Consider the following 12,648-nt stretch of genomic DNA (forward strand, 5'->3'; position numbering starts at 1 on the left):
ATGAGACCTACAGCACTTTTGTAAGGGCTTCCATCACCAGCAGGGAGCAGCTAAAGGGGACCCTCCATCGTGGGGCTTGAACAATTACTTTGGACAGAGTTGCCATCATTTTTATTTTACAGAGGGGGAAACTGAGGCATGGAAGAGTGATGTTCCTTACTGCTAGAAGTGAGGATTTCTGGGGCTTTGTGTGATGTTTGTCCCATAGAGTCTCTTCCCTACCCTGACCAGTCTCTATGCTGGGGAGGATGCTGACAGTTCCTGATGAAGGATTTGCAGCAAAGGGGAGCCCACACTTGGTGCTAGGAAGAACCAAAAGGAGAAGCTGATGCTGGGCAGCTACTTAATTGTGATTTCTGAGAATAAGGTTCGTTTTAGACAAGTTCTGATGCTCCATCCCTTTAATGGACCAACATATGTGCAGACCTGTAGAAAACACTCTAAGAAATCTATTAGAAATCCTGCATGGAAGAAAAGGCCATTGAACTGTTCCACTGGGAATGACAGGGCTTTTTTGTCTTTTATTTTCCCCTTGTAGTTCACTTAATCAGCTAATGGCTTTTGCTGACAGATATTTATCAGCCTGAACATGCTTTCCCTGGTCTTGGAAAAATAGAAATCTTTACTCCTGGCTCCAATAAAAAAATCAGCCCAATATCCCTGAACGAGCAAGTCTGAATATCAATCCTTCTCTTGGCATCTCAGCTCTGGGAGTCGTTAAGAGGAGAATGGCAAAAGCAGAAAGCAAAGCCACCCAAGGTTAGAAACAGGCCTGACTATTATTATTAAGGTTTTTTTCAGCCAGAAATTTCATATGTTTAATGAGCTGAGGGGCATAGCGAGCTAGCAGCTATCCCCAGGGCTGGAAGCAAAGCTGCCCCAGCACAGCTCGCTGCAATGTGTGAAACAGCCCCATTCTGGCGTGGGAGAGGATTTGTGGAGCAAGGACCTGGTAGGGCAATGTGGCACCGGTGCTGCTGTGTCTTCACGAGACATTGCCAGGACCTGGCTCCGGCATCCCTCACTCCATTGCCCATCAGAAGTCATTTCCCTGAAGAAAAGGGGCTCAGCACCCTGTTAGTGACTGACTGCTCTTGTTCTGCCTGTGTCCCTCCCTAGCTACAGAACTAATCCTCCTCTCCTTTACACCATGTTTGCCCCCTGTATTGATTTACTCCTTTCCTACACCAGTTTAGGATGTTGAAATCTGCTTTCAGTCCTGTCTGCAGCAAGTGAAAATCGACAGAGGCACCTCTGTTTGGATTAACCAAGTCTGGCCTTATAAAAATATCTCTTAAGCACAGCTCAACAAAGCAAAACATCCAAGATACGTTAGATCGTGATGTTAGATTTATTATCGAGGAAACAACCCGTAACTTGTGAGATGTTGCTCTCCATCATAAATGCAGTTAGACATTCTTTCCAGGGCTAACGAGAATGAAGATTGATGTCCTCGCCCCTCCTCTCTGGCGGTGCCAGCAAACGCTAGGGTCTTCCCTTTTGTTCTTCTTGAAGCACTTCATGGTTCTGAAAATTACTGAAGTGAAATTTTACAATGAGCGCCTGCTGGCTTGTGACTTTTGTACATCTAGGGAGTCCGAACAGGTTTGTAAAAGCTCTTTTGCTCTCTGTATATATGAATGTATGTATATACATATATATATATTTATATTTTATATATATGTGTGTGTATAGACTAAAAGGAACTCAGCTCCTATTCTGTTGCTCAGGGCTGGGATCTGCATATTCTCTTTTGAGTATTTCATGCGAGATATTAGCTGTGACATATTTTGAACAAAAATTTTAATTAAATTGGTGTTTGTGAGCTGCTGGGGGCCTTTGGCCACTATCTTGCTCAGGAAAGAAAATGACCTCATTTGTGAGAGTTGCAGGGTGAAGGAAACCAGCTTCCATCCCTGTTGGGTAGTGAGGAACATGTGGAAGGAGGCAGCATTCCTGATGGAGAGGGAGATTCAGCTCTGAGAAGTAGCTCTAAAGCTCCTGGATGCCACTTTTCAGCGGGGATCAGAGGGATTCCCTGGACCTGGTACCAACCAGCACAAGGCTTTGCAGACACCTCCAGCACACTGAGGGACTTTGACCTTGGTCTGGTGGTCCAGTTTATGAGAGAAAAACATCTCGAACACAGCCGCAGCGCAGCAGTAGGACCTTTTGTATGGCTAATGTAATCCAAACCGTAATGAAGCCAATAGTGTTTTCAGCCAGCTCAAAGGCATTTGCCCAGGTGCTGGGCTGAATCTGGCCCTTGCAGAGTCTCATGAGCTGTGCAGTGCTTGCCAACCCTCTGCCTGTTTGCAGATCTGTCCACTTCCCTTCGTGCGTTCTTGTTGCCTAAAATGTAACACGCTTCATCTGCTTCTGTCTAGGCACAAGGTTTCAGGATGCGAGAAGGTTTGAGGAAAGATTTATCCCTGCTGATTGGAAGTGGGAGAAAGTTTTCCAGTCCCAGATTTCCCCACCGCCATCAGAGCCTGACTGAGAGGTACGTCACCATCACAGTGCTGCTGAAGATGGTCTCGTGCTGTGCATAAATGGGAAAAACATTGACCTTAGGTGACAGCCCCGTGACCGTGGTCTGGGAACAGGTAGGAATGACTGTAACCAAAAGGGATATCTCTGGAGGTGGTGTTAGTCCTCCAGTAACACCCAGGTCGCCACTGCACTGTGTTTGCTGTTAAGGATGGGCAGTTCTAGCTGGACAGATAGCTCTCAGACAGACATTTCTGTCCTAGCAATAAAACTGAGCCCTCAGTGTGGGGTAAATCAGAGAATGTCCCCCAGAACTAAGCTCTGGCAATTTACACCTGCTGAGAATCTCTGCTGTTGTCCTGGGAGATGATAAAAATGATGTAGACCCTTCCAGCCCTGCTCTGCAGTGATTGCAGCCTGGCTGTAAATAAGAAACAGTCTCAGCAGCACTTCCACTTACCCAGCGTTTCGCTCTCACGGATCCCTGTGCATTTTGCACTGGCTTGGGAGTGTTATGAACTGGGAAACCTTTAGCAATGCGTTATTCAAAACACACTGGCTTTCACTGCGAAGTTTCAGTTGTGGTTTGTAGGGCTGGGCTGAGATTATTGCATTTAAATTCAAGGCAGATTTCATTCACTCATGGGGAATGAATGCTAGTTCCTTGCCTCCCTGCTAGGAAATAAGCCCTGGATGCACAGATCTGCGCAGAGGCCCTGGCCCCAGCTCACCTGGCTGCTCTTGCGCTGCTCAGATAACGGCTCTGCCCCTCGCCCGGGCAGCTGTGTGCTCCAGAAACCTGCTGAGATGTTGACATGTTGCATTCGTAGTAGCTTCTGGTTATGGGAGAAGGACAGAAGACTGGCGAGGGAACACAGAGCTGAGGAGAGGTTTGTCCCTTGTGCAAGTAGCTTCTGATTTTGGCAGGGCGACAAAGGTCCAACCCTCAACAGAGGGAACCACCACAAAGTCTGCTCCCTGTCCCCATGGTCTACATGACCAATGTGAAGCTCTCATGGATAAAAGCTTGGACTTGGGGCTCACTGTGCAATCTGATCCTGACCTTGGTTTATTGTTTAAACTGCTGCAGCCTCGATGTATGGTGGAGGCTGAGCAAACCTCAGATCTTGTTTCAACTGAAACAGGAACCTCTGCACAGCCATTGACACCAGATGGTCTCAGCTGGGTTGAAGTCCAAGTGGATGAGGAAAAGCAGTATAAAATCCATCATGTAGACATGGCCTTAGAGTCTCCTAAAGGGTGTAAGGGAACCTGAGTGTTTGAGCTGCTTAAAATCAGACTGGATGAACTTTTGGGGAACCCGTAGAGTGGAACCCTGCTACTGTGGCCCTGGGGTTTGCTGTTTGACAGCAATGGGGAGAGGTTTTCCCCCAGTTGCTCTGCAGTCACTCCAGTATAAGGTCCAGGAGAGCTGATGTTTGCTCCTGACTCTGACAAACACACCAGTAGGTCGATGCCCTCTTGTTCCTTATCTTTTCTGCTGAGAGGAGAAGGTGAACCCATCTTTCACCAGGGCAGGGTGTTCAGCACCTTGCATATTGTAGCTTTGAGCTCAGTTGGGACCATCGTGCCATGAAATGACAGCAGAGTATGGGAGAGTCCCTGGACAGGACTGGTCACAGGCAAGGAGATCTCTGGGTGCTGGCTGCAATCCCATTGCCAGGGGGCTGCAAGGCAGGAGCAGGGAAGCGACCACAAGGGCTGGAAGTGACAGAGTCCTGAGACCCTGCCACCCCTGCCTGATCCCTCTGAGCAGCAGCCCCAGGCAGCGGCAGGTCCGGAAACCCTGCAGATGCTGTTCGTGACACTGATTAGCAAGGCTCTGAGCTGTCGTAATAGGACAGGCCCCTTGCCTGCAAGCCTTGGTGGTGATTTCTGCTTTGGTTTCTATTAACAAATCTCTGTGGTTATGTGCTCATGCTGCGCAGTGAGGGGCGGAGGGTTCAAAGCCAAGATAAATAGTCTTGGGGTCTGGCCGGGGCTCTAGGAAAACAGAGAGCGCAGCGAGTAATTTGGTTAATACGTTCAGACACAACCATTAGCCCGCCAGTGCTTCCTGTGAGGGAGGCTCAGCCAGAGGAAGCTGGACCGCAGCAGGTTAGGCACAACCAGTGAAGCTTTGCAGTGCAAGGGCTGGCCTGGCACCGGCATGGCCACGTGTCCCTGTGCTCTCTCCTGCAGCTAGCTGTGGTGGGGATGGGAAGGCAAAATCCCTGCCTTGCCTTTGCTCCCGGGGACACGGGTGATTCGTGGTAGCCTGGCATGTCGTGGAGGGCAGAGGCTGTGCCTGTCCCTCTTCCCAGCTTCCCACTCGCCTGTGCAGGAGAACAGCCTCAGCCACCAGTGAGCAGGATGGGAGAGCTCTGTCCCACACTGGGTCCCCTTCACCTGCAGTGATTCGTCTTTGGCTGTGAGGGGTCTGGATTGGGCTCGCTCAGCGCACTGGTACCTGCGAGATGGGACGGGGAGGGGGTGACCCCCGACCTCCCGCAGCCTCCAGCGGACATTCAAACCCTCTGCTGGGTTCTGCTTGGTGATGGGTGTTGTTTTTCCTATTGTGGCATTAATATTCCTCCCTCCTGCTTCATTCCAAGGTGTATTTACACCTCCCTGGCTACATATGTAGGTACCAGAGTGGGTGAGAGCAGAGTCTACAGCTAAGAGTATTTATAGCCCTTGGCCAAAGACAACCTGGGGCAGTTCGGGAGGTCTGGTGCTGTGGGGCTCTGCTCTGTGCACAAATCCTGCAGTAAAGGTCCCAGGAAAGAGGCTGGTTTCTGTGTCCTTGTGCCCAGGCATTCTGCAAGACTGTGTCCTGTAGTGTGGGTCTGAGAGAGCAACAGCTCTGTCAATCCTTGGAGCGAGAGCTTGTGATGAGCAAGAAAGCCGGATAATCTGCCATCACCTTGAAAGCAGTGCTGAAGTGTTCAGCTCCTTTGGTTGTCTCCTTTTGGCAGAGGAGAGGGAATAATCCCAGAAACAACAGGCTTCTCTGAGAATCTAAATTAGAGTCCATCCATCACAGCACCTTTTCATTATTTATTTGTGCTTTTCCTTCTCTTAGCAAATGTCTTCAGCTGTCCTGGTCTGTCCTGTTGACACCACAAGAATGAGAGGAAGGGAAACCTCCCAGGCAGACATTCCTCCTGCCTGCTGGCTCCCTCACTCCCCTTTACTGGCTTCAGGAAGCAAGAGCAGGGGGGTGCCAGCCAGCACAGTAAGACTGGGTTCATGGGAGTCTTCTGCAATAGCAGCTGATTTTGGGGAGGCCAAGGCTAGCCCCTTTGACTCTGATTCCATAAAAAACAGCCTGCTTCGGCACTGAAACATCTGCAGCTAATGGGAAGAGCAAGTCGCCCTGCAGGCATCCGAACGGTTCAGCTCTGAACCTCAGCATCTCTCTGCCCAGCAGCAGCTCCCAGTCTGTACACTGTGCTGCATCGCTGCCTCGCGTGAGGTTTATCGCGTGCCGAAGGATGCCTTCTGCTTGTGGAGCGATGTGCCAGCTACGGCTGTATGCGATGCAGCCTCGTCAGGTCTCGTTTTCTGTAAGGTCCGGTGCGCAGGTGCATTTTTGCAGCCCCGCAGGCTGCTGGTGCTCAGAGGACCACACACTGGGGAGCTTGGCCATGTGTGCCGGAGGCCTGCTGGGCTACGGAGAGTGCGGGGTCCAGCTTCAAAACACGGAGGGGGAAGTCTCCAGCTGGGAAAAGACAAACTCACTCTGTTGAATGTTTTAGGTCCAGTTCCCCAGCTAGTGCGAGCAAAGCAGCATCTGCTCACTTTAATCCCCGTCTGTACTAAGCAAGGATGTTGCTATGCATTGTCCAAACAGGGTTTTTGCAAAGGAAGGAAAGTAAAACCCAAGATAAACCTATCACTAATGGCAAATCCTTTGAGAAAGCCAAACACCACTCCAGGAGCTGCAGTGAGATTTGGGGAGTGTCTCCCAGCTGCAGACTCAGGAGCACCCTTGACTCCAGCATTAACCACATCTTGCCCACACACGGCGTCTCCGAGCTGGCCAAATACTGACCACTGAGCAGCCAGGTCCTACCCATGCTGCGGGCTTCCCCAAGCTGCACCTGGGGCTTTGCTCCTGCCCTTCTGGTCCACACAGGCTGGAGGCTGCGAGCACTTGCAGTCCCTGAGCCCTGTCCCGGCATCCAGACCGCCACGCTCCAGGGTGGCTGCCAAAAGGGATGGAGAACAGAAGTAAAAAGGTAGTCTGGCTCATCACGAACTGTAAGTAGCCAAGCCACCACCTGCGGTGGATCACAGACTTGTATTAGACCCATCTCCATGGAGATTAAACCCCGCTGCCACTCCAGAGGATCAGCAGGAGAGCTGTGCCGACAGTGGGGCACGCGAGGATAAGAGGAAGTTTCGCTCGTGCTGCCTGCCAAGTCTAATCAGGATCTTTCCACACTGGCTACTATCTGTTGGCGTCTCTCCGGGAGCGGACAGACCTGTTCTTCCTCTTGTGCCCCAGGGAGCAAGAAACATCTCACAAATCTCCTAAACTGATTTGAGAGAGTAAAGCAAACCTGGGACAGTGACTTCCAGTCCCCTGCAGAGGAGGAGACATTGGGAGCAGCTCAGAGCCCACCTGGAGCTCAGAGAAGGGCTGTTGCACTGCTCAGCTTTATTGCGTGCACCCGAAGCAGTGGGATGCACCTGCCCTCACATCTCTAGTCCAGCTTGGTGGTCCCTCCCCTGCGTTTCTACCTTGCACGGTTTTCTCTGCCTTTCCCTAGCCGCAAGGGCAGAGGGTTTCCCTTATATTTTGCCCCCTAAGCTTGGCTGGGGCTGCAGCAGATTTCCAGCTGCAAAGCACAGTAAATCACAGGCCAAGCGAGGCTGCCTCCCAGCTGCACGGAGAGGGCTCTAAGTCCGGGGTCACTTAGCTGCTGCACGGTAGCTCCAGAGAAGTGATCTGTGGATTAAATTTCCAGGAACTGGTGGGGCTCGACTCAGTTTTGAGCCACCAATTCACCCAATTAAAAATAAACACAGTTATAGACGGGCTGTGCTCAGTCACAGCTGATTTTTATCGACCCCGGCTGGGTGTTGAGATGGAAAGAGCACTCAGTTGGAGTCACTCTCTTTCCATTCCCAATCCGTGCTGCCTCGGGAGGATTTGGGAAGCAGAAAGTTCGAGTTGGGGCCTCTGTGAAATTCTGGCTGCTCTGAGATTTTCCCACACGTTCATTAGACATACAGCTCATTCAAATTTATTTCCAGAGGTTTTAAGGGCTGAAAGGCTCATTGTATCTATCTGGTGTGATACCCGGTTTCTGCAGGAGCTTGAACCTGCGGCATGCAAAGCCGAGAGGCACTAAACACCGTGTCGCTGCAGTGGTTAATGACTGGGTGAGGGGGCTCTTTTCTGTCCCAATTTAGAAGGTGCAGGAGCCAGCAGAAAGGCAGAACCACTGTGGAGCTCAGTGGAGGGGCACCTGCCCTGGGTTGCATCCCTTAAGGATGTTTTTTAGCTGAGGTGTCGGTCCATGCAGTCAGAGCCACGAGATGCTACTGTGACAGAGCCGGGCTGTGCCAGCAGCTCCCAGGAACAGGGTCCCCAGCTCCCCAAGGCCCCTCTCCGTGGTGGGAACAGCAGGGTTATCGGAATGGGGTGGCTCCTTTCTAAGATGGAAATTTCTCCTCTGGCCAGAGGCAGCGATCTTGGCTTGCATCCCTGCTCCCTGTCACTGAGCCTCGCCACCTTCCAGGGTTCTCTTTGTTCACAAAGAGCCTCAGATAAGCTTCTTGGCAGGGGTGCTCTGTTCTGCAGCATTAGTATGGCTCAAGACAGTTTTTTTTTTAATATTAACCTCTTGTATCCCTTAGAAGATGCAACTCAGACACAAACCCTGGGGCTGGAGCAGCAAGTGGAGGCTCTGCGTCGCTGGGAAGCATCGGCATCACCGCAGGGGTTGGTTTCCTCTGACAGCCATCGTGGACCAAGGAGATGTCAGCTGGATGAGCGACACGGGGGTAATGGCCGTGCTCACCCACAGGCTGAGCCCTGTGCTGGGAGCACCCAGCGAGACCTGGTGAGTAGGAGGAACCTTCTGCCTGGTGAAAACAGGCTTTGAACCCCTCCCATCAGAGCCACAGGAAATCTTGCCATGGTTATGAGCACCTGTACCTGAGCTTGGGTCTGTGAAATGCCTAAGGAATGGTTGTAACTCAGGCAACATTTTTCTTCACTGAGTTGGAGTATTTCACACACAGATGTGTTTGTGAGTCAATTTTTTTTGCCAGTCTGAAAACACACCTTAAGCCTCCTGTTCACGCTCTTAAAACAAGTGGTCAGTGATTTGGGGGAGCCAGTCTAAGGCATCTCATAAAGCACCTCGTGGGATGCTGTAGTCCCTAACCAAAAGCGTGACCCTGGAGCCCTGCAGCGTGCCCTGATTCACAGGGGAGGACTGGCCGGCAGCCGATGTGCTGCCCTTCCCTGCCACTCAGCCTCATTTATCTTCGTTACTTGGGCTGTTTACGCAAGCAAGAATTGGCCAGAGGAACCCGGCACCGCTGCGTGCCAAGGGAGGAAGCAGGCACCAGCAAAAGCTCTTGTGGCTGGCACCCAATTGCCTGCACACTCTCTTTCGAGAACAAAAGGCCAGGATGCAGCCACCATGGCCCGGGGCAAGGGGCGGCTCTGGTCCCTCGCATGGCTTGTGCCTGGGGTCCTGGCAAGGGGACCCACCTCCTCGTGCTTCGTGCTGGTGGCCCGAGGGCATCCCACAAGCTGAGATGCTCAGGCACCTCCACACAAAGCTCCTGGGAGCAGAGCTCCTGAGTGCCTTTGCTCCTAAAGCTTGAGTGCTGTCCTTGGGTTTAGTCCTCGCTTAATCCTTTATGGCGTGGGAGCTGCTGCTGAGTTTGTGGTTGGAGAGAGATGTCTTACAGACAAAGCAGTATCTCTCCTGGCTGCTGAGCTAGCACAGCCTCCGGTGCCTCCCCACTTTGCTTCTCTTATTCAAGCAGCTCCTAGAAATCTCAGCTCGCCCCATGACCCTGCTGCAGAGAGAGGGGCATCCTCCCTGTCCATGGGGCTGGAGGGGGCCTGGGGCTCCCCGGGGCAGAGCCAGGGCTGAGCACCCCTGGCCAGGCTGCGCTTGCCCAGAGAGCTGCCACTGGCTGCAGGGGCTGTTCACTAGCCTGGAGTGGGTTTCTGAGCCGAGGGTTGGAGATCAGAGGAGTGCCAAGCTGCTGACGGCCAGCTGCTACTAAAAAGAATACACACGATTTTCCAGAGTGTTTGACAGGGTATCTGTGTAAAAAAAATGCATTTTTTTTTCCCTGCTCCAGCAAACCCCATTTGATGTAAAATTGCTGATGGGAAAACCACTTGCTGCAGTTCTGAAGAAAAGAATGAACAGGATGGTCCAGGGATGGTATCATCTCAAAAGCTTCTCTAAGCCAGCAGCTGTGAAGAAAAGCCTAGACATGGCAAAACCCCATTGACTCCTGCCTCGAGGTAGCCAAGTCCCCCCCGCCAGCAGCTTCCCGTGGTGGGCGGCTGCGCCAGCGTGCACCCGGCGCCAAGAGGATGTGCGAGACAGAGCACGCTTTGTGTCACGCCTGGCCCGGGCTTGCCTGGCGAGGAGAAACCCAGCACGAACGTGCTGGGGTCTGACACACCACCTCAGTGGTGGTACTGGCCCTATGGCCCATCCCGGGACTTGACGAGGAGCTGTGCTGGAGTCTCAGGACTGATGCCATTCGGTCTTTCTGCTGTTTTGTTTTATTGCAGCTTTGTGTCTCAGCACCTCCACCCTGACAGTGCTCCTCTCCTGCCCTGCCCGTACGTCGTGCAGGGGAGAAGGTCGTACCCCACCACGAGCAGGGAAGCAGGAGGCCATTGCAGTGCCCAGGGTGGTTGTAGGTTTGGTCAGCACGCCTAGATGCCTTCAGGGTACTTTGCTTCAGGCTCCTTCCAAAGCCACAGCAGTTGCCCACTCATGGCAAGATCACCCCCAGAGTCACTTGGGGACACTGGCTTTTCTCACACCTACTTTCCAGGTGATGGGAAACAAAAGAACCCAAGATATTTAAAAGCAGGAAGCCAGATTCTGTAAACTGTCTAAAAATGTATCCTCCGGAGACAAGATTTTGCTCTGGCTCCAAGCCCAAAGGAACAATCAGTGCTAATGAAAGAGACGGAGCGAGGAAGGGATGGCAGCGGGGGGAGCGGGCTGTCCTGCCCGGGCATCCTCGCTGCATCCCCCTGCCTGGGACACCCCAGACCAGGTGGGCACAGGGACCTTGGGTCTCACTGTGCCTCGGGATGGGGCTGCTGCCTGGGAGTTGGGATGAAATCATTTTAACTCATTAACCCTGCACGTTTTTGGCTTGTAGCCCCAGTAACAGAACAAAATTCACAGAAGAGAAACAACTACCTGTGGATTTACAGCTGCTGGTGGCACTTGGGACACCAAAAAAATGTGTCTGGGCAGTCCAGGCCTTTTGTGGCAGGAATCTTCACTTTTTCTAGCTTGCCCTTCTCAAATCCTTTCACAAACCCGTTCTATTGCTACTGCTGGTGCCTTCTTGACTGATTTTGGTAGCTGGGAATTGCAGGAGTAATGAGCTCTGCTGGTTTATTTCCTGAATGTTGTTTCCTTGAGACTGACACATAATCGATGAAACCAAAACCTTGGAGTGGCTCATCACGCATGGTTGCTTTCTGCATCTCATCTGTAGGCACCTCATCTGCCCTCTGAGCCTGCCTCACCTGCACGCCGGCTGTCTCTGGGTGATTTATACCATCTCTTCAGTGCAGACAGCTCATGAAAAATGTATGATTCCACAACTGATCCCTGCCGGCTATCTGGTAACTCCGGTTGGACTCAAAGCCTTCTGACCGGGTTCTGGTCCATCTTTAGAGGTGTGATGAGCAGATCAGCAATGCATGGGCTGTTGGCCAGGATCTCCCCAAGCAAAGATGTTGCTGGAGAGGAAGGAGGTGTTTGAACAGAGTGGGATTTGGGAACATCTTCCCTTAAACCACAAATGACTTATAGGGAAACCAACTCCCATGACTGGCCTTGGGGCAGACAACTTTTACCGAGATGGCTGCCAGGATCCCTCCGTGCAAAGGAGCGAGGCAAGGCCTGTCATTGCAGCTTGGGACAGAGAACAGATCCCAGAGACCACGGGCTGAGCAGCCGGGAAGCCCAGACAAGTGCTCTCCTGAGGCAGGCACTCACAGACATCCTCTCCCTTGTGACCAGACTCTTCCTGCCTTGTTGATCCTATTTAAATCCCAGAAAAAGCCCTGGGAAAAATAATACCCCCAGTCAGTGGCTTGCTGAAGTAGGAAAGCAAAAGAGCTCCTGGGATCCAGGGGAAGGGCGTGAAGGCAGCAGGGTCCTGTCTCACCGTGTTGGCTCTGGAGAGAGGTGGTGGGAAGCTCGCCTCTGAAATGGCAGAGGCAAACAAGAATTCAACAGGACAGGATGGAGAGCAGAGCTGCTGCTGTTGCAGCCTTTTTCAGCCTCCCACCTACTCTGTGCCTGAGCAGGGCTGCAGGACGAGGGGGCGATGCTGGAAGGGGTGTGGGTTCTCTAAGTGTCACAAGTAATTTGCAGTTAGCACTGGGGAAACGCTGAAAAAATCTGGGAATCCTGGAGAAGGGGAAGAAGAGAGAAGACTGAAGAAGTGGGCTTTAACCCTCCCCAGGAATAATAATTATTAGCCCAGACACAAACTCTGGGATAGTCTGTCTCCAGGCACAACAGGGCAGCATGCTCTCCAGGACAAGCAGGCTCAGACTACACTTGGAGCCTGGCAAAGGGAATAAATGCTTTTTGATTTTGACCAGCGTAACCCCAGCACATGCTGGGCTCATGCAATCTTGTCCAGAAAAACAGCCAAGAGATGCGGCCAAGGCTGCAGGAGAGCCTGGCTCTGCTGGGAAAGCGGATGCTCCTCTCCCAGCACATGACAGCGTGCAGATGTGTTGATGCCACACCATCCATCCCTGGTGTCCACGTGCTCCTAACTTTCATAGATCTGCCAAAACCCTCAGATTAGTTTTTTATCTGAAGAGGTGAGGGCAAGAATTGACTAGGATGAGGGTGTGTGTAGCAGCAGTATAAACCCTCCAAATACAGTTGCTTTTCA

Source organism: Strix uralensis, chromosome 27 (assembly GCF_047716275.1).
Source record: "Strix uralensis isolate ZFMK-TIS-50842 chromosome 27, bStrUra1, whole genome shotgun sequence".
In the NCBI taxonomy this organism is placed as follows: domain Eukaryota; kingdom Metazoa; phylum Chordata; class Aves; order Strigiformes; family Strigidae; genus Strix; species Strix uralensis.